Source organism: Dendropsophus ebraccatus, chromosome 13 (assembly GCF_027789765.1).
Source record: "Dendropsophus ebraccatus isolate aDenEbr1 chromosome 13, aDenEbr1.pat, whole genome shotgun sequence".
NCBI lineage: Eukaryota > Metazoa > Chordata > Amphibia > Anura > Hylidae > Dendropsophus > Dendropsophus ebraccatus.
The window spans coordinates 56,805,223-56,827,515 of NC_091466.1; positions in this window are offsets into that span (position 1 = coordinate 56,805,223).

Genomic DNA, 22,293 nt, shown 5'->3' on the forward strand with positions numbered 1-22,293 from the left:
CCACTACATCCTAAGGCTATGTTCACACTACGTAGATCCTGTGAACACTGCCTATTGATCTAGAGGATCCCGGCCAGAGCATATACACACCGTATACGCTCCGTCCGGGATCCCGTGCGGCGCCGCAAATAACTGACGTAACTTTTCAATGAATTGCGGCTGTAGGAAACCCTGTCAGTTCACACAATGAAGAGAGCGGCTCCGGCCGCTTGCTTTATTGTGTGCTGTGGGAGGTTTTGATGCGGGCACGCGCTGATGCGCCCGCATCAGAACCCTACGGCTGGAAAGATAATCCGGTCAGTACTTAAGTACCGGCCGAGATGATCCGGGCAGAGACCGGCCGTTCCGTGACCGGCCGGGGTCACGGAACGGCTGGTCGTTCACGTAATGTGAACATAGCCTTACACTGTACACCACTCAACCACCATCATCAGGCCTGGTTCACTCTACGTAAGACACCGGCCAGTCTTTGACCTGGCCGTGTCATACAACAGCCAGTGTCAGTTGCAGTACCGGCCGGATAAACTTCAATTCTATTGAATTGGGATGTGGCCGAAGTGTATACTATGGGGGAGATTTATCAAAGGGTGTAAAATTTAGACTGGTGCAAACTGCCCATAGCAACCAATCACAGCTCAGCTTCCAGCTCTGGTGAAAGGAAAGAGGAGCTGTGATTGGCTGCTGTGGGCAGTTTGCACCAGTCTTAATTTTACACCCTTTGATAAATCTCCCCCTATGTGTTTACACTCCAGCCAGGATTCTTTAGAAGGTACCACTACATAAGTTCCGTGGTAATCACGGACGTTGTTACAACGGCTGCAGAAAACCCTGTCAGAGCACACAATGGAGCTTGCAGCTCCTGCCGCATGCTCCATTGTGTGCAGCGGGGAATTCAGATGCGGGTGTGCACTGATGCGCCTGCATCCTAATTCAGTGGCAGTAAAGATGATCTTGTCTGACACTGTCCATTCCGTGATCCGTCTGGGTCACGCAACGGCCGGAATATATAGCATTGTATTTGATAAAAAAAAAAGTAAATTACAAATATGTAGTATATCATCTCCCCTGCTGATATACAAATAATTATTGGTAATGACAGTGCCCATTCAACCCCATGTTCACTCTGCACTCCGCACATCCACACACTACATGCCATCTAGACATGTTGCTTCACACTGCCTAACACTGCACTCCACTCAAGCTGCACTCACATACTGCCTCACACTGCATGCTGCTTCACATTGCTTTCTGCTCCATCTTCACACAGCCTCACATTGCTCCATCCACAAACTGCATGCTACGTCTCACTGCACTCCATCCACACACTGCATGCTGCTTCACATTGCTCTCTGCTCCATCTTTACACAGCCTCACATTGCACTCCATCCACCCACTGCATGCTGCTTCTCACTGCACTCCATCCACCCACTGCATGCTGCTTCTCACTGCACTCCATACACACACACACACACACACACACACACACACACACACACACACTGCATGCTACTTCTCTCTGCACTCCATCCACACACTGCATGCTGCTTCTCACTGCACTCCATCCACACACACTGCATGCTACTTCTCACTGCACTCCATCCACACACTGCATGCTGCTTCACATTGCTCTCTGCTCCATCTTCACACAGCCTCACATTGCACTCCATCCACCCACTGCATGCTGCTTCTCACTGCTCTCCATCCACCCACTGCATGCTGCTTCTCACTGCACTCCATCCACCCACTGCATGCTGCTTCTCACTGCACTCCATCCACCCACTGCATGCTACGTCTCACTGCACTCCATCCACACACTGCATGCTGCTTCACATTGCTCTCTGCTCCATCTTCACACAGTCTCACATTGCACTCCATCCACCCACTGCATGCTGCTTTTCACTGCACTCCATCAACCCACTGCAATGCTGCTTCTCACTGCACTCCATCCACACTCTGCATGCTGCTTCAGACCCATCCATCCATAACATTCTTACATGCCCTGTCTCATACAAACACCCAGAGAACTGCCCCACTACCGTAATAATGTGCTTTATACCCCATACATGCAGAGTACACTGATAACTACATTTTCATTTCATTGATCTGCGGACAGTGCCAGCCCCCATACATAACCAATGCTATCTCTCTACATGTCTCGGCTGCATAAGGTATATGTGGAGATAAGACACTCACCAGCTTTATCCACAGTCCAATAGAAAATGATAGATAACAGTTTTGTTCCCATAAGAATAGGAAGCAGAGGAGAAAAAAAACTAGGGCCATGCTAGGAGCCAACAGATTATTCTGATGGAAAGCAATAGATGCAGTTGATATTTTATTTACATTAATAGCTATGGGCACTAAACTGGTCTGTATATGCACATTACACTCCTTTATACATGCATGCATTGCATTGTCTCATACATTCTCTGCATTGACTTTATACAGACACATTACCCTGTTCTATACTTATGCACTACATACTAAAATTTCCAACACCTTGCGAGAATGGTGGATGGAAATAACATTTGTGTGATTTATGTATTGCATTGCTAGTATACAACTTTTCTCTGTATTATAAATCATAAGATTGTCATGAGAAGTAGAGACCCAAACCAAAAAATACTGTGATAATTTAACAATATTGTTAGGAATGTGACTTTGCACTCCTCTGTCCGTGCCGGGCAGCCGAGGAGGCGCTGAGTTTGTCTGTTAGCACTGAATGTTGTCTGAATTGTGTCTTACTTTCCAGCCACACCTGCCTTGCTTGACTTCTGGCGGTGCAGGGGTTACTGCACTGCTAGGTCTGTTCAGCTGAACTTGCTGGGATCAGGGCTGGTCCAATCAGCTGTGGGACTTAGGGTGCGTTTACACAGACAGATTTATCTGACAGATTTTGGAAGCCAAAGCCAGGAATGGATTTGAAAAGAGGATAGATCCCAGTCTTTCCTTTATCACCTGATCCCTGTTTATAGTCTGTTCCTGGTTTGGGCTTCAAAGATCTGTCAGATAAATCTGTCTGTGTAAACGCACCATTAGGCTCTGATCCTGGATAAAGAGCAGTCACTTCCCTGCTGGCTAATAGTTGTTACCATTCCCAGCTCCCCTGCTTCTTTCCCAGCGTTCCCCTGTCCTAATACCTTTGCTATTGCTCTGTCGGTTTCTGACCTTTTGCCTGATCTCCGACTATCCGCTCTCTTTCTGATTTTGTACTGCGTTGTCCGTTTGGTTTTGACTTGGCTAGCTGACTATCCTCCATTTTGTTTGTTTGTCTGTCTCCGTTCTGTGTGTTCACCTACTCAGCATAGGGACCGACTCCGTGGTTGTCCCCAGCCACTTAGGGCTGTGCGTGGCAAGTAGGCAGGGACATTGGTTGGGGCAAGTTCAGGGCTCACTGTCTTGCCTGACAGAATAGCCAGCCCAAACTAGTTCAGAGATTTTTTGTATCATGGATCCCATGAAAACGCTGGTAGAGCAGATGCAAAATCTGAACACTTTGGCTCAGAGTCTTGCTGAGCGAGTCCAGGAACAGGAGGCTGCACCCCGAAAGGTGACTATGTCAACCCCCGCACCACCAGAACCACCTATACAACTCCCAGAAAAATTTAAGGGAGACAGGAAGGATTTCAGGTCCTTTAGAGAGGGATGTAAGTTATTTTTTAGGCTCCGTCCTCGTTCTTCTGGGGACGAGAGTCAAAGGGTGGGAATTGTCATGTCCCTTCTGCAAGGTCCTCCGCAGGAGTGGGCATTTTCCCTACCTCCTAATGCAATTGAATTAACTTCGGTTGATTATTTTTTTTCAGCCCTTGGGCTTTTGTATGATGACCCTGACCGGACTGCTGTGGCCGAACGTCAGTTGACCTCTTTACGTCAGGGAAAGAGGCCAGTAGAAGAATACTGCGCTGAATCCAGACAGTGGTGTATTCCTTCTTCCTCTTCCTCTCTTTCTGATTTTGTACTGCGTTGTCTGTTTGGTTTTGACTCAGCTAGCTGACTCTCCTCCATTTTGTTTGATTGTCTGTCTCCGTTCTGTGTGTTCACCTACTCAGCGTAGGGACCGACTCCGTGGTTGTCCCTGGCCACTTAGGGCCGTGCGTGGCAAGTAGGCAGGGACATTGGTTGGGGCAAGTTCAGGGCTCAATGTCTCCCTAGCCTGACAAATATTTTTTTAAATTGTTGATTTGTTTCCTGTATGCAAACGGAAACAATTTTCTAAATAGTCTTTATAAAAAATTTCCTACCATTTAGCTGCTATTTAGAGAATGAAAGATAATTTCCTAAAAGTAAAGTCCTTCAGATGGACATTCTGCTTTATCAGTGTTATTGATCACAGCAGGGAGGGGTAGAAGGTTAAACACCAGCTCAGATTTTAGATAGAGGTGAGAAACCTTGAAGGACAGCTCACACAGGCTGTAGACAGAGAAGAAAGCAGACAAAAAGCAGTTTGTAGGGGAGACTCACGGTCTTAGAGAAAGCAATGCACATACAACAAACTGTAAAGAATGTAAAAGAGAAACAAAGCATTTAAAAAAAGACCTATGGAGAATTTGGAATTATTGAGGTACAGTGTCCCCTGAAATAATAGTGAGGATCCCTTTAATCCTTACAATATATAAGTTATCTTGACTGACAACACAAAGGTTGAGACTAGAGAGGTTACTTTTTACTAACCTTAGGGACCCTGTTGTTTAAAGGGAAGCTGTTAGCTGGAAAAGAGGCCCCAAATGGCGTACATGGCCACATAAATATGCATGCAGTGAGACAATTTATAGCTTTATTGTAGTTTTTTGAGGCTGCAATCACCTAAATAAATAGTTTTTATTACTGCTCTGAAGTGTCATAGAGGCAAGGTCATTTCAGTGCACTTCAGTGCTCTAGGCGTGGAAGGGTGAAGAGAAGCCACTGTGAACTTTTAAAGGGCTTTGAAGCTCCAGTCCTGGATGCTTCCCTTTAAAGTACAACTCCGGCAGTAGAAAAAAAAAAGAACACTGACTGACACAGATGTTATACTCACCATCCCTCCTTAGTCGATTGCCATGCGAAATTCCTGACGGCCGCAGTCCCCATCAGACCCGTCCGCGTCTTTGGTTCTTCTGAACTTCCTGGTTCCTCTGCCGTGAATGGGAGAGAAAGGGCTACTGGTGCACCGGCAGCCTTTTCATTAGCTGGATCGCATCCCATGGCTTCCATCTTGCTTAGCCAATCAGAGCTCAGCAAGCTGGAATCCATGTGATGCATTCCGTTGCGCACATCATTACAGAGGAAGAAAAGGAAGGCCAGGCCCTCCCCATCCCCACCCCCCTGTGACAACATCGACACAAAATGGAATGCATGAGTATAGCTTTTTCCACCCCACCCCCTGTGACGACATCGGCACAAAATGGGGACGGGAGAAGAGTACGTGGTCAACAGTGAAGGTGTGAGTATAGAGACTGAATGGCTCAAAACAGCTGATTTACACAAATTACAAAGTTATATAAGTTTGTAATATGTGTTAATTAAGGGGGTAAAAAACGCTGAAGTTGTCCTTTAATCCTCAAATTTTAAAATTAATTTTACTTTTAGTTCATATTTATGGGTCAGCCATCTTGACATCATTCAGAGATCATCTTTTTAGTAAGCCCCACGGACAAAGACAACAATTAGCTTTTAGGGGAGAGTTTCTAGGCATGCTCTGTTACCTATACAGTACTGGAGGAAGTGAACTATAACCTTCATTGTGAATGGCATGATCCTGTCTTATTTATATACTGGTGTCAGCTTTCACTGTAGTTCTGTATGGGATGATAAGGAGGACACTGCTGGTAAGCAATTTGTACAGAACTGGAAGTGTCAGCATATTGTTAGGCTCAGACTGTAAATTCCAGGATTATTTTTAAAATAGTAAAATTGAAAAATTAGAAAAAAAATCAGCAATAATTCTTAAAAAATATGCTTAACACTCTTCTGATACAATCCCTTTAAATAGCCCTTTATGCCCTCTATATCGACCTGTCCTTATTCTTTCTAAGCATGGGCATCCTGCACTCTCTAAGCATGGGCATCTGTCACCGTATTCTCTCCGGTACCCAGCCTTTTCCTTATATACTACATGAGGTAGATCCGGATCCTTCTGATTTTTTTAAGATATTCAAATGTCAAGGATTTTGTTGCTTCGCTGCTTTTGAACAATCTTTTATTTCACTTCAAACAAAGTCTCACTGCTTCCTATACATCAAAATTTCCCTTAACTGTAACTACCAAAGTATTTTCTCATTCCTTTTGTAAACCGCACTATGCTATGTATTCAGTCTGGGGGTTTGTAAAGACCCCGCGAAAGATCTAACACAAATACTCTATACTGCAGAGCAGAGCACAGTGATGCAGCCGTTCTACTGATAACTTTGTTTATTAGGGATTAGCTAAATTCTCAACAAATATTGATTCCCATCTGATAAAGTCATAGCATCATGCTAGGTTATGCCAAGCCTGTATGATGGGTGGGGCCCGATGTTTTGGACCCCCCAGTGATCTTGAGGATGAAATTGCTGCAGTATTGATTTAGCTCTGCATTGTCTTTCAAAGTTTTCACTTGAATGGTCATTCTGCAGTTCCCTGCACGATAGGTGACGGGGGCTGTGGGGGGGGAGGGGTGAAGGGACCCTTTCATGCTTTGGATCCCGGAGTTTGGACACAAAGGGACTGCATACCCTACAATTATGCCATCACTATATGATATGAGAATGACCTCTGTAACCTATACTAGATCCTACAGGATTGAAATATCATCGGAGAGGTAAGGGACAGGACTGCAATGGAGACAGGAAGATTCAATGGCAGGAGCAGCATGGAATTGGGGAGGGGGTGAGTATGCTGTTTTTTTTAATTGTTTTAATATACAAGGAAACACATAGTAAAGTATTACTAGATGTAACTAGAAAACTGATTTAAGTAGGCAACGGTCGTTTCCCACCGTTTCTTCCTTCTATTTTATCCCATGTAATTGCTAACATATTCTTAAAGGAGAAGTCCAGCAAAAATGTTTATTAAAGTATGGTATTGCCCCCAAAAGTTATACAAATCCCCAATATACACCTATTATGGGAAATGCACATAGAGTGCTTTTTTCCCTGCTCTTACTACTGCATCATGGCTTCACTTCCTGGATAACATGGTGATGTCACTTCCTGGATAACATGGTGATGTCACTTCCTGGATAAAATGGTGATGTCACGACCCGACTCCCAGAGCTGTGCGGGCTGTGGCTGCTGGAGAGGATGATGGCAGGGGGATGCTCAGTGTCCCTCCAGTGCCCTGTGTCCCTCAGTGTCCCCCTGCCATCATCCTCTCCAGCAGCCACAGCCCGCACAGCTCTGGGAGTCGGGTCGTGACATCAACATGTTATCCACGACGAGACATCACCATTTTATCCAGGAAGTGACATCACCATGTTATCCAAGAAGTGACATCACCATGTTATCCAGGAAGTGAAGCCTTGATGCAGTAGTAAGTGAAGGGAAAAAGCACTTTATAAGCATTTCCCGTAATAAATGTATATTGGGGATTTGGATAACTTTTGGGGGGCAATACAGCACTTTAATAAAAAATTTTTGGCAGACTTCTCCTTTAAATCACTTCATTGACCAAAATCTTGGCCACTAGGTTTCTAAGGTTTCTGAAAAAAAAAAAAAAATCAATTGTCTCTTTTTGAAGAGGAAATCTGTCTCTAGTAACTGCTAGGTCAGGACAGAACACAGTAAGTGTAGAGTTTGCAATGTGCTATGGTCAGAGGAGATTGAGGAAGCCTGTAAGCTGTGTACCTGTAAGCTGAGCCAGTCTGCCTAGTAAAGATGATTCAGCCTGTTCCTCAAAGGTAAGTCAAGGCCTCCATCTTATTTCTGGCTGCGCAGCAACAACAACACCATTAGCAGCTCAGTCTTTACATGACTGGCATCTCAAAGAACTCTTTACTTTAAAGTTTCCATTTTAACTATGAAGATAAGACTTCTATCTGCATCAGTAAGAAAGCCACTGTTATGATTGTCTGGGCCGAGCAGCATGTTTAGGATACTACTGAAGAGTGCACAATGCTTATTAATTGATGAATTCAAATTTTACATCTTTGGTACATTATATAGCGGTTTCACCTGTAGGTGAAAGGATGGTTCCACAGTCTGTGACACCAACTGTCAAACATGGAGGAGGAAGCTCCTGCAGGATCCAGAGTTGCAATTTGCTACGAGCTGGGAGAAGCGCTCTGCTAAGCACTTCTCTCCATGTCTCACTTCTGGCTGCATAAGGTTCCAAACACGTACTATACGGTTCCTGTTCTCTCATCAAGCCATAGGAAGCACTTAGCTGAGAGCCTTGTCAGGCTTGTTCTAGTGATTGGTGGGGGTCTGAGCTCTCACACCCATCTGATCAAAACTTTTAACATGTTTCTTTGACATTTCAAAAGATTTATTTTAAGTAATAGCAACACTTTAAAGTCTCACTATTGTTATAACTTTCAAAATCTAAATCAACAGTAGATGTGATATAAAGCAATTTTGCAATTTACATTCTTTTTTTTTTTTAGCTATCATGGAGAACACAACACTTCCTGTTTTCTGACTTTTTTTTCCCTCAAAAAACAGGAAACAGTCAGAGAACAGGGAGTTCCTGTGTATCCCAGGCCATCTGAGCACATTGAGCCGTGACGCTCTGTACTGGCCGGAATTCTGTGTTTAAGTCTGTTTTTTTCAACCAGCACAAGTCAGAAAATCTGCCTTCAGGAGACTGGACCTGGCTTTCTGGTAAGTACAGCTTTGTTTTACAGCATGATAACAACAACAAAAAATAATGAAAGTATATGGAAAACTTGCTTTACATCACATCTACTGTTGATTTAGATTTTGAAAGTTATAAAGTTAAAGTTTTAAAGTTTATTTGACACTTTAGGTAGGGATGTAAGTATGGGGAAAAAAAAGTGAGAAGAGCCATAGTGAACATTTGGCAGTGCCATTTCTTGATCACAATCTCTTTTTCAAATAGAGCTTTTTCATAGTTTTGTCAAATGGGAAAAGAGCATAATGGCGATGTACATAAGAGAACAGAACATTTTGTATTGTAGTCAGTGACGATAGAAGCATACTTACAATTGTAATCTCTAATGGTTATTAAGATAAATAAAAAAGACTGCAGCACCCATATATTTCCCACATCTGTTGCTTGGAGAAGGCTGAAGTACAGCCAAATCGTCACACATGGACGACCAATAAAAGACATTGGATATATACAAGTGCTGCAGTCTTCTTCATTTGCCCTCAGGATCTATTGATAGAGAATCACGTTTTCTACTTAACAGCTTTTTATCTGGATATTTTAGTGGCTGCTCTGCAGCAGATGCTACCGGTCACTTGCTAGATGGTACTGTGTGACTCCAATACTGTAGTGGTTGGTCGGTGGAGTATAGCTCAGCCAGGTGGTAGGTTGTCGTGACGCCAGTGCTAACTCAGCACACAGGTATGGAGGCACACCCGCTTTTAATGTGGGGCTGGCTATACTTTTCCCCAATTGTCGGTGACCTGCCGGGTTGTGATGGGTCCCTTGGGCGCTTATCACGGTGGTCCGGAGTGGAGTTATGACCCACCCCGGACCGTTGGTGCCACCATCCACAGAAAGGAGAAATGACCCAAGGACGGTGTAGCCTGTGTGTAGGTGCTGGTGCAATGATCACTGAGTCCTGATAGAATAAATAAACTATTTTCTGAGAAATCTTTTAGAGTACAGATGAATGATACATGACTGATACAAACTTGACTTCACCAGACCTGTACTAAGAGTTGTTTAGCTAGAGAGTAGCGTAGCGGTGCTGACTTGGTTGCGTGCTAAGAAGAGTAGAGAGAGTTCAGAGGAGGGGAGAGGAGTAGGTCATGAGGTTCCTAACCCAATGTAGTACTGTGCTCTGCCGGAACTTTAGAAGGAGAAGAATACTTAAGAAAAATACTTTAAAGAAAAAGGATACTTGTGCCCGTTTTTTCGACCTTTGTTGCTATACCACCTTTTGCCCTGCAGTGTCGAGTTACCCATCCTAACAGGGTGACACAAGCCCCAGTCCTAGTTACCTGAGTTGAGCTAAATGTCCGAAGTTTTCTGATGTCACCTGCGCTGCGAGATAGAGTACGTAGGCTCTTGGCTGCTTTGCTCTATCCAGATCAGTTCCTCTGCTTTAGGATACTGTCCTGCACTGTGTTAAAATGTTCACGCCGTGGGTTGGGGGTGATCCCTGACTTGTCCTCTCTGTAGGTGTTTAGCACTGCATCTTGAGGATAAGTGTTGCTTTAAAGAAAGTCTCTGCGTTCTCCATTAGTGTCTGTACACTACAGCTGGCCTGTTCCGGACAGGGAACCTGGCAGAGCCAGGCTCCTGGTTAACTTAGCAGGGATGCCTGATCTGTGTGTCTTGCTCCTCTGAGAAACAAAGAAGAACCGACTAAGTGTGGGTCTACACTTCCTCTCTCCATGTGACAACTTCCTACAGGGTGTATGTAACAGTTCCTGTGAGTGGTGGAGAAGAGAGTGCGAGAAGAAAGGAGGATAGAGATAGGAAGAAGGAAAGAGTCTCTCTCATTGGTGTACATAAACAGTAACCGTTACATGACTACAACTGTGCAACATATATATACATGAATATACATAATACTGACATCTAGGAGCCAAACGTATACATGACTTCATCACCACTTCACTTTAGAAGTACCAGGCTTTTGTGAGGGGTGTTCAAAGTAGAAACACCCGTGGTGGGACACCACACTGTAACACCTTATATTAGTTATACAATGGATTCTCTTCTGGTCACTCTATTTTAGACAAGGGGAGTAGTTTGTCGCCTTGAGCATATGGTCTTACATACTCTATAGCAGGGATGGGGAACTTTTGGCTCTCCAGTAGTTGCAAAACTACAATTCCAATCATGCCTGGACAGCCAAAGCCTTTGGCTTTAGCTGTCCAGGCATGGTGGGAATTGTAGTTTTTCAACAGCTGGTGGGTTCCGTATCCCTACTCTATAGAGGAAAAAAAGTAAAAAATCTTTTCCTGTTCTCTTCCACTAAGAGCAAATTGGACTAATGGTGGACTGGTAAAGCCAAACTATATTAAGATGCATTTATTTGGAGAAAGTTTTTCCAAATAAACATAGTTAAATTAGAAAAAAAAGACAAATCTTAAAAGAAATTCTTATTCTTTTTCTGCCTTGTCTTCCATGAGACTTGGCTCAAGGGAGCAATCAGTCAAAGTTCAAAGGTTACGCTACAATATGCAAAGCGCTCACTGTGGATCCGTCATGAGAAAACTGCAGAATTATCCGCCTTTGACCTTACAGAGTGGAGGCACGTGCAGCGTGGAGTCTTGACATTCGCTCATTTTAAGGTGTCATTAAGGGAGAGACACTCATCGATAGAGTACAAGATGTTGCGGTTAGTGTCAGAATACATTAATGTCAGGCTGGAAACGACATGCAAACAACATTGCATTCTCCTGGTTCCAGCATCTGTAGACCACAAGCTAATATCTATGATGGGAAAGATTTATACCGTATGGCATATGGGGGGGTGGGGGTATTTTTTTTTTTTTTTTCCGTACAGTAAAACCACCTCCATACAGAAAATATGGTAATAGCAATTGTTCTTGGAAAAACATCTATTATACACACATTGATCCTCAGGGATCACTAATGTAAATCACAGATTATATAAGGGTGTGCCACACGTGTTTACAGAAACACAATCATGTGAACGTATAAAAAGTATACAAGAAAAGGATAGATGACATAATACAATATAAAAGAAAATTTTATGACTGTGCCTGTTGACCGTAAAGTATGGCGGACAGCACTTTTTACCATGATTCAATGTCTAAATTTTCTTTGCACCAGTTTGAATTGGTCTTATGCTAGTACATGTTGTATGGTCATTGACAGGGTTCCACTACACCCATCTGGTTTCTTCTGCTAGACTAGTTCTGGGCTACAGATGGTCTAGACTGAGAAGTGATAGACAGTTGCCTTTGGCATTTCTCTCCATTTCCTGCCAGTCTGTGTTCTATGTAGTCAGAGGGCTGGTCCAATCACGCTCTGGACCTGGACTCGAACACCTCATAAGAAGTCCACTTGTGCTCTTAGACATGTCTTGAGTTAGTCTCTTTTAGCTTGAGCTGGCATTTCATATTGGTTTGGATTGCTTGGCATTCTTACCTCTTTGCCTGTCTCCGGTTTGACCTGTATCTGCCTGATTATTCTTTATTGTGTTTGTCTGTCTTGTCTCGTCTTGCTCTTGTTTTTTGTTTCACTTACCTAGTGAAGGGAACTTCACACAGTTGTCGCTGACTGCTTAGTGTCGGGCTGGCAAGATGCCAGATACAGTCTTGGGGGGTCTAGCGCTAGGGCTCTAACTGTCTGCCTGTCTCTATCTTCCATCCAAGTCCCGGGTTCACTTACAGAAAATTATTTATAATGTCCCATACTGTAAAAAAAATTAATGTGAATATGCCACTAAAGTACAGAAATCATTCCTCCATCAGAAACATAGGTGTGTCCATTCTTACCTTTCCTTTGGTTAAGGATTACAATTTCTCATGAACCCAATTCAACACAATATCACAACATACTGTCAGAGCACTCAACAGGCCTAATTTACCTACAAATCTCTGGATACACTTTCACAGTGTTTACACTTAGTGATAGAGTGTTTGTAGATCAGGTTGCTGTGAAAGGTCGGTAAACTCACAACATGCGTCACTGAATACATTGCGATTAAAACGAAGTCAAAGGACACCTGTCACCGCCGGTCGGGTCACGGAGATATCAGCGCCCAAAGCCCGGCGCGCACGCTGACAGCAGAGTCAGGTGCTCATAGAGAATGAATGGGGAGTCCGATGCTCCGTCATTCTCTATGGGCATTGGACTCATTTCTCAGCGCCGTGCTTCGGGCGCTGAAATCTCCGTGACCCGACGGGCTCAGGAAGCGGGATCCGGCGGGATCACGTGAGTATAGGGGGATCTAACAGGGGGTCGGGAGCCTGTCACCTTGGCACGGGGGGTGACAGGTCCTCTTTAAGAAAGACACATCTTCATAGAAAATCATAGTCCTTACCTCCTTGATGGGGGTGTAACTAAAGCCAGACCTTACGCTCAGCTGATCAGGATCAATCAGGGATTGATTACTGGGACTCTGACTGCCAATCCTAAGAGCAAAGACCAACATGGCCATAGTGGCAGGTTGCTGCTCAATTCATTCTCTATAGGAGCTGAATGATGTACTTTAACTATACCCAGCAGCTCCACTAGAGAAAGAATAGCGCATATCTCTATTCTCATAGGAAACACAAGTCTCCATTCTTGGGATTGGTGGGGTTTCTCAGCAGTCGAACACCCATTAATCAGCTTTTAATTCCTCATTCTTTAAATATCTAACCCACATTCACTAGTAACATGAGGCAGCATTTAGCTATTACTTGCCAATTTGCGAGTTATCCCCTATGCAAAGAAAATAGAAGAAAAATTTTACAAAGAGAAAACCTGATCCCCTAAGCATGCATAGCTAGTCAATTCTCAACAAAGTGCTGCGGAATCTGTTGGCGCTATGCAAATAAATATTATTATTAACAACAATGTATGGCAATGTTTGGAAGTGCTGGCCATGCTGGGAATATGGGATAGCTTTGCAAGTTAGCAATGCCCTTTAATTAGCAAATATTCCTAAATAATATGTCTTTGAGGCCAAGTTCACACTACATAAGACACTGGCTGTTCGGTGACCTGGCCGTGTCACAGAACACTTGGTGTCAGTGAAGTTCATCCCAGCCGGTACTGCAGTACCGGATGGACTTCATTTGTGCTGAATTGGGGTGCGGGCGCATCCATGTGTCCGCATCCCAATTTAACATAGCACATAATGGACAGTGTGGCTGGAGCCACACTTTCCATTGTGTGAACTGACAGTTTTGTGCGGCCACTATTCAATGAATAGCGGCCACACAAAACTGACATGTCAGTTTTTCCTGCAGCTGCTAGGGATCACGGACGGAGTGTATGCTATGTGTATACACTCCGTCGGGGATTCTCTCTGACTGCAGTGCAACATAACTTTTCTATTAATCACGCCCATGTTGCAAATCGGCAACAACGGCTGTGAGTTAAGTTATGTTGTATGAACATAGCCTAATAGTGTAATTAAAGGGGTACTCCAGAGAAAAGGTTAAAGGCGTAATCCTGTGAAAAATATTTCTTTCAAATCAACTGGTGTCACAAAGTTATACAGATTTGTAATTTACTTGAATATAAAAATGTCTTATGTCTGTATGTCCTGCAGTAAGTGGTGTATTCCTTTCAGTCTGATATAGTGCTCTCCTCTGCCACCTCTGTCCATGTCAGAGGTTTGCTATTGGGGGATTTTGTACTGGTCTGGACAGTTCCTGTCATGGACAGAGGTGGCAGCAGAGAACAATGTGTAAGACTGGAAAGAATACACCACCGTAGAACATACAGCAGCTGATAAGTACTGGAAGACTTGATTTTCTTTAAAAATAGAAGTCATTTATAAATCCGTATAATTTTCAGGAGTTTGAAAACTTTCTTTTTTCTCCGGAATACCCCTTTAAAAGGTCCATTGCGTTGCTAATTCTCTTGTCTGTAATATTAGAGTTTCCATTACATAAATTCTATGTATACCCCCCCCCCCCCTACTCTACATCATTCGCTTATCTCAGGGCATCGCACAATTTACTTATCTTAGGTCAAGGTCATGGTGGCACGCTTTTGTACACTACGTTGTAAGATGCAATCTTGTTTTTCCATCACCAAACAATGGGAAGAATTAGTGGAGTCCGATAGACTGATAGTGTCAAGATAACAGAGGAGAAAATATATATCCGCCAACCTGAATGATGCCACTGCATGACGCTAGCCTTTCCCAGAACACACCTGACACTTGCACTTGGCCCGGGAAGTCCAGCCAGACAATTGTAACACACACAAGTCTGCCTTTAAATTCTGCAGCTAAATAATGTGTCTTAATTTGTTTAGAGCCAAAGAGTGAAGGTAAAGGTTAAGACTGATAGAAGAGAGCCAGGACAAAGCGTGCACTGAATGTGATACAAGATGTATGTCTTAAATTATTTATCTTTTTCAGGCTTTGTCAATACCGGTATAATTCAGACCTCAAAAGAGCCCCAGGAATCCACAAGCAGATCAATTCCTGCTGATAAAATCCCTGCGGAATCACAAAGTTTCAGATAGTAAGGAGGTTGCGGGGAGAGCGAGAGGGGGGGGATTGGAAATAGCTGTTTTTATTTTCTTTTAATAGATTTTTCTTACCCCTGAGGTGAGCAAGATGTTCATTTTTTTTTTTAACTCCGATACTGCCAGAGGAATTGAAGGAGGCGGGGTGGTGAAATAGTCTGCAATGTGTTGACAACCGCGCTTTAACCCCTGAGTTCTCGGATTATTATTTATTTAGTTAGTTAGTTTTTAATTAAAGGAGAAATTTTTTTAGCAAGTCCTGGGGAAGATAAAAGAAATACCGTATTTTCCGGCGTATAAGACGACTTCTTAACACCGAAAATTCTTTTTAGAAGTCGGGGGTCGTCTCATATGCCAGGTATGGTCGCCTCATACGGTGGGGGGCTCATAAAATGGCTGCATCCCCACTGTATGGGGCGACCACTATAAAAAAAACAAACAGTTAACTTACCTGGGGCCCGCCGGCCACCGCGTCTTCTGTCCTGTTCCCGGCCCAGGCAGTGTGACGTACACTGACTGACTCAGGGATCCCCAAAGCTCTTCCAAGCAGCCGAGCTTTGCCGATGAGACGCTCGGCTGCTCGGGAAAGCTTCAGGGACAGAAGACACGCGGAGGCGGAAAATGGGTCCCAGGTGAGTTAACTTTTTTTTTTTTTTAGCCGCAGCTAACCCCTGCCTGACCTCAGCAGGGCTGTGGTCAGGGAGGGGTTAATATTTTCCGGCATATAAGGCAAACCCCTGACAATCTTCTTAAAAGTCAGGGCTCGTCTTATACGCCCAGTCACCTTATACGGCGGAAAATACGGTAACATGCTCTTACTTCCCCTGCTCCAGTGGTGGTGGCCGCATACCACCGCTCTGGTCCCCAAGTCCCCGGCCGCTCCCTGGTCTGAGGGGGGAACCGAGTTGTGACATGTGAGGACTGCTGAGCCAGTCAGAGGCCATAGTGAGGTTCCGTCTCGACTGCTGACTGGCTGAGCGGACCTCATACGTCACAACCTGCGTTCTCACTACAGGAAGTGGCCGGGGACCAGAGTGCCAATATGTGGCCGCCAGCACTGGAGCCGGAGAAGTAAGAGCATGTTATTTCTTTTATCCTCCCCCTCCCTAGCTCTTGCTAAAAAAAATCGATCTGCCTTGACTTCTCCTTTAAATCAATGACAATAAATTTAAATCTTTTCTTTTCCTATATTAGATGGAAAAGTTGCATTCATTCGATCGCCCCATACATTCGTGCCGCTGTGTTATGATCCAAACCCATTAACGTCTCCACGTTGTCCCCCGACTCCTACTTGGAAGATGAAGAAATCGTTTGTGCACTTGTGGCGGATGCAGCAATTGTTGCTCGACAGAGAGACAAATTGATGATAAGGGCAGACGTTGTGATGAATGACTTGGTGGAGAACATTTAATTGTTCCTCTTTTCTTTGGGAAACTCTTTGTGCGCCTTTGTTTTTCCACAGCATGGGCACGCTGCAGGCAGGTGCGGTGCCATCCTTCCGCCTTTCTTCTGTGCTGCTGAATAGAACCCTGTTATGGGCGTCTTTATAGATCCATACGCACCTTCCTATAATATATCTATCATTGCTTCTTTATACACATTATTATGCAGCAGCAGGCTGGTAGTCAATAGGGCATCGTTGCAGTTCCATCATATTTTCTGTTCTACAGTATTTGTAAAAGTTATTCAAAAGAAGAGATTTACAGTGAACCCTCTCCGTAAGAACACTTCTGTTTTAGTTCCTTAAAGGGGGACTATCAGTATATCAGTATACTAATCTGCTAATAGCCCTCCTATATGCTGAGGAGGAAGGTATTTGTCTTACTTTCCTGCTCAGCACCAGTCATGTGCTGTTAGTTGGAGTAAACTCCACTTCAGAGCATCCTTAGGAGTGCTGCCGCGTCATCCGGCTCACCCCTTCAAATGATAAACAATGTTTACCCTGAATAACATTGCGTGACCGGTGCCGAGGAGGAACCTAAGACACATACCTTATTCCTCAGCATCCCCGGTGCCAAATGGGGCTATTGGCAGGTTAGATTTGTCTAAACTGCTGATAGTTCCCCTTTAAAAAGCCCCCCCCCCCATGAAGGACCATTTTGCATTATTTGGTGGTGTCCTAGAAAAACTATCACTGTATTTTTTCAGTTGTTTTTCAATGATATAATACATTTGACTTGCATACATATTTAGGCTATGTTCATATGGCGTGAGAGACCGGCCGTTCCGTGAGTCGGCCAGGTCACGGAACAGCCTGTCTCTGAAAAGATCCAGCAGTACCATCCGGATGATCTTTCATGCCACAAAGTTCTAAAGTGGGCACATCCGTGCGCGCCCGCATCAGAACTCCCCACTGCACACATTCAGTGAATAGCGGACGCAGAAAACTAACATGTTAGTTCTTTATGGGGCCGCAAGAGATCCCAGCCGGATTGTATACTATGTGTATACGCTCCGGCCAGAATCCCATAGAAGATAAGGCAGCGTGTCTTTTCGTACAAAGTACAACTGTTTTAGGGACAATCTTTCTGGGAATTTTTTGGGAATCATAATCTTTGGGAATCCATATTCTTTGTTTGCTCACGGGGTCTTTTGTCAAACATTGTGATCAGGTCAGAGTCTGGGTGTTCGGACCTCCCCCATAGAGCAGAGAGAAGCATGTTCTAAGCATGTTCGCTCCCCACCTCTGTTCATATGACCAAGACAGATTCCTAATGTGAGTCTATAGGACTTGTCTTAGAGAGTTAGGAGAGAAGCACTCAGCCTTGCACTTCTCCTTGCTCGTTCTAGAGATCAGTGGAAGTCGGAACGCTCAGTCCCTGACCAATGAAACCTTTTCGCATGTCGCTACAACAAGTACAATTTAAAATAAAGGAGACATATTTTCCTGCTTATTTTGTCTACTGTGAGAATACACAAGCCTGGATGTCAAGTATAGTTACATTTCTTTACTACCACGTTTCCAACTATATTAGCTGAACATTCGGCTGACGCATTTACTTACTTGTCACAACATTAGGAAGAATGTAGCGAAGACTTAGGATACGTGTAATGTATGTTGATGCACACAAAATACACTTCACACTTTCATAGAGTATTGTACATTTTCCATTCTATAGCTATTTAATAAGATAGTGGGAGATGGTAACACACAGAAAATACAGAGTACAGTATGGGCACCTCTTTTCCCATACTTCTTCCTGTGGTGCTCGTTGTTCATTTAAGGTCGGGGCAGTTCTTGGGGCCCTTTTACACGGAGCCCTAATCGGCCAAATTGGGCCAATTCGTCCGATTATAGCTCCTTGTAATGCTGCGTTTACACGGAGCGATAATTCGCCCGATCGTACGATTAACGATTTCAAAGTAACGATTTTTTTTTATAACGATCAGCGTTTAGACTGAACAATATATCGTACGGAAAAATCGTTTTGCGATTGCTTAAGCCTACCTTGCACATAGATTAAATCGGTGAACGACTGTTTACACGGAACGATCTGCGATTTTTTTGCGAACGACGATTTAAGAACATGTTGTAAGATCAAAATGAACAATTTCCCGCTCGTCGTTTGATCGTTCACTGCGTTTACACGTACGATTATCGTTCGAATTCGATCAATATCGTGCAAATTTGAACGATAATCGTTCCGTGTAAATGCAGCATAATAGAGATAATGATCAGCCGATGAAATGATCATCAGCTGATCGTTGGTTTAGGTTTGGACCTTAAACTGTTGAGCACTAACCGCGCATCACTAGGTATAATGGCGATGTGCGCCCGATGGCTGACGAATGTCCAAAAAAACCTGATACCTTACCTCTCCCATTCCCATTCTTCTCTCCTGTTCTCCGTGACTTCCCGGTCCTGGAAGCTGCAGCATCTTAGTGGCTTTTCAGCTGACAGGCCGTTCAGCCAATCACAGGCTGTGGTGACAGGCCACTCTGACGCTGCTGCCGCTGGGACCGGGAACCTGCGGAGCACAGGAGAGAAGACCGGGAGCGGGGACAGGTAAAGTATCAGGTGTTTGGGCAAGGGCTGCATGGACATCACTAGTGATGTCCATGCAGCCCTTACTGCCAATTATCGGGCCGTCTAATCGCCACTCGTTTACTAAAATGATTGGGCCGTACTTGGCCCGTGTAATAAGATCCTTACATATCTGCATCCACAAGCTATATACATATACTACAGCCGTTGACCTTCATGTATGAAAGATTATCATTACATTTTTATAAACCTTATTCTTACTAGATTGACACCATGTAAATGCCATATTAAATATATTTATACTCCACAACATTCATGTACTGTTAATGATGGGTAAGGGCTGCAAAGATGTATGAGAATTTTCCCATGATAGCTTTGGGCACAGAACATCAAATCTATAGTATTGAATCAATGATGTGGTTGCAACCTAGGATGTGTTACATTTTGTTACATACATGCATGAAGACAAACACATATATATGCATGTATATTGTATATACACTCCTCAACATTGAAACAAAAAAATTGTGGGATTGTGGAAATCACTCGATCGATGGACATGTTAGTGATATGTAAATGTTAAAATCATGGGAACTTTAAACATCTCAATTTAATCAGTATTGAGTATAAGCGCCATATGCTGAAATACAGGCACTTACATGCCGTAGCATGCCATCAATAAAGTTATCACTTGTCTGAGGAATATTTTGCTATGCCAACTGTACAAGGGCACACAAATCATCATGATCCACTAGCTCCAAGACAAGGAGTTTTGGTGCCCTAGGCAGAGAAGGCAAATGCCCCCCCCCCCCATGTATAGCCCCCACATAAAGTACAGCCTCCTGGCAGCCCCCACATAGTGTATAATCTCCACACGCCCCCACATAGTGTAGCCCCCACAGTGTATAGCCCCCACATACAGTACAGCCTCCTGGCTGCTCCCACATGGTGTATAGCAGGGGTTCAAAAACCTTTTACACAGGGGGCCAGTTCACTGTCCCTCAGAGCGGTGAAGGGCCGGTCTATAGGCTAGTTCTACCATAGCCATACAGGATCATGCTGAGAGTTGTTGTTCTACCATAGCCATACAGGATCATGCTGAGAGTTGTTGTTCTATCACAGCCACACAGGTGCATGCAGGGAGTTGTTGTTCTACCAAAGCCACACAGGATCATGCTGGGAGCTGTAGTTCTACCACAGCCACACAGTATTATGCTGGGAGCTGTAGTTCTACCACAGCTTCACAGAAGCATGCTGTGAGCTGTAGTATTACCACAGCCACAGAGGATTATGCTGGGAGAGGCAGTTCTACTAAAGCCACACAGGATCATACTGGGAGTTGTAATTCTACCTCAGCCACACAGGATCATGCTGGGAGTTGTAGTTCTACCTCAGCCACACATGATCATGCTGGAAGTTGTAGTTCTACCTCAGCCACACATGATCATGCTGGGAGTTGTAGTTCTACCTCAGCCAAACATGAGCACTAACACACACACAGATACATCCATATACATCATACTCCTCATCTGTCTCTGTCGGGAGGGTGGCAGAGGTTGGAGCATCTGTCACTACAATTGTCCATGCACTTCTCTCCTCCTTGGCTCCGGAAGTCATGTGACATTGGTCAGAAGCTTATCTTCAGCTCCGGAACCAAGCAGAAGACAGGAGGAGAGCAGGTGCCTGCAGCCGCGGGGCTGGAACCTTCAGCAGAGCGGGGAAGGGATGCTGCTGCGGGTGAGGTTGGGTGAGGGAATTTTTACTTGAGGATTGCGCCCCCTGTAATTCAGCAGGAGATGGTGCCCTAGGCCATCGCCTACTCTGGCTTACCCTTTGTCCTCGCCCTGTGATCCACTTCTGACGGTTCCCTTTGCCGACCAATGAGGTCCCTGATGAGACGATGGGAGTTACACCAGTGTGACTTTCCTTCCTCTAAGGAGCATTCCACCCATACCCTTTTAATAAAAAAATTCAAACCCCTCTGGCCCTAATGACCCCCCCCCAAGTTTCTTTTAATATCCCTATATAAAAGACTATATTGAAGATGGTGCCGTCTGACATGCCACACTCCACTTTCATCTAAGTCTAAAGTCTATGGCACTCCACTTCATTCCACTGCTATAGCCTTAGAAAACGTATAACCTGCGCTGCTGCGAATGAAAAAATAATAAAGACACCATACTTGCCTGACCATTAGTAATGAGCGAATACTGTTCGATCGAATAGATATTCGATCGAATAGTAAGGTATTCGAACTATCGAATATTTTTCGTTTTTTACCTCCAAGTGGTCGAATAGATGTTTTTCAATAATCGAATACTTGTTCCCATAGACTTTAATGGGATCGAATATTCGATCGAATATTCGGAAGATATTCGTACGAATATCAAATATTCGAATATTTCACTATTCACTCATCACTACTGTCCATCCATGCTCCTCCTGGAGACACCACCGGAGGACACTTGGAGGGGGTGTGGGGAAAGGTAAGTATCTTTATTATACTTACCTTATTGTGTGTTTTTTATTATACAGTGGTGCCTTGGATTACGAGCATAATTCGTTCTAGGACTGTGCTTGTAATCCAAATCCACTCTTAAACCAAAGCAAATTTTCCCATAAGAAATCATTGAAATGCAGACAATTGGTTCCACACCCCTAAAATAATTATTTTTTTTATTCTGAATAATATGTAAGACAAATGAAACAAACATTCAGAAACAGCTGAATGTGTCATATTATGTTACTGTACAGTATAGCAATCAGCATGTGAAGTATAATGTATAGTAAGTGCATTAGAATGAAAAAACAGCAGCAGTTTGTAGATACAGGATGGAGATGCAGATCCCCACAATGCAGTAGTGTACTACAACAGGCTAGAATAGAGAATCAAGGCTGCTGTCAGAGGTCTGTGTGATCACATGATAACAATGGGGAAGTTGGAGGTGTTCAGCATGGACCAATCAGGAAGCGAGAATGACAGAGCTGTGCAGGAGGACAGACACAGAAATTATATATACAGCAGTATGTATAGCTGAGTGTAAGTGCAGACA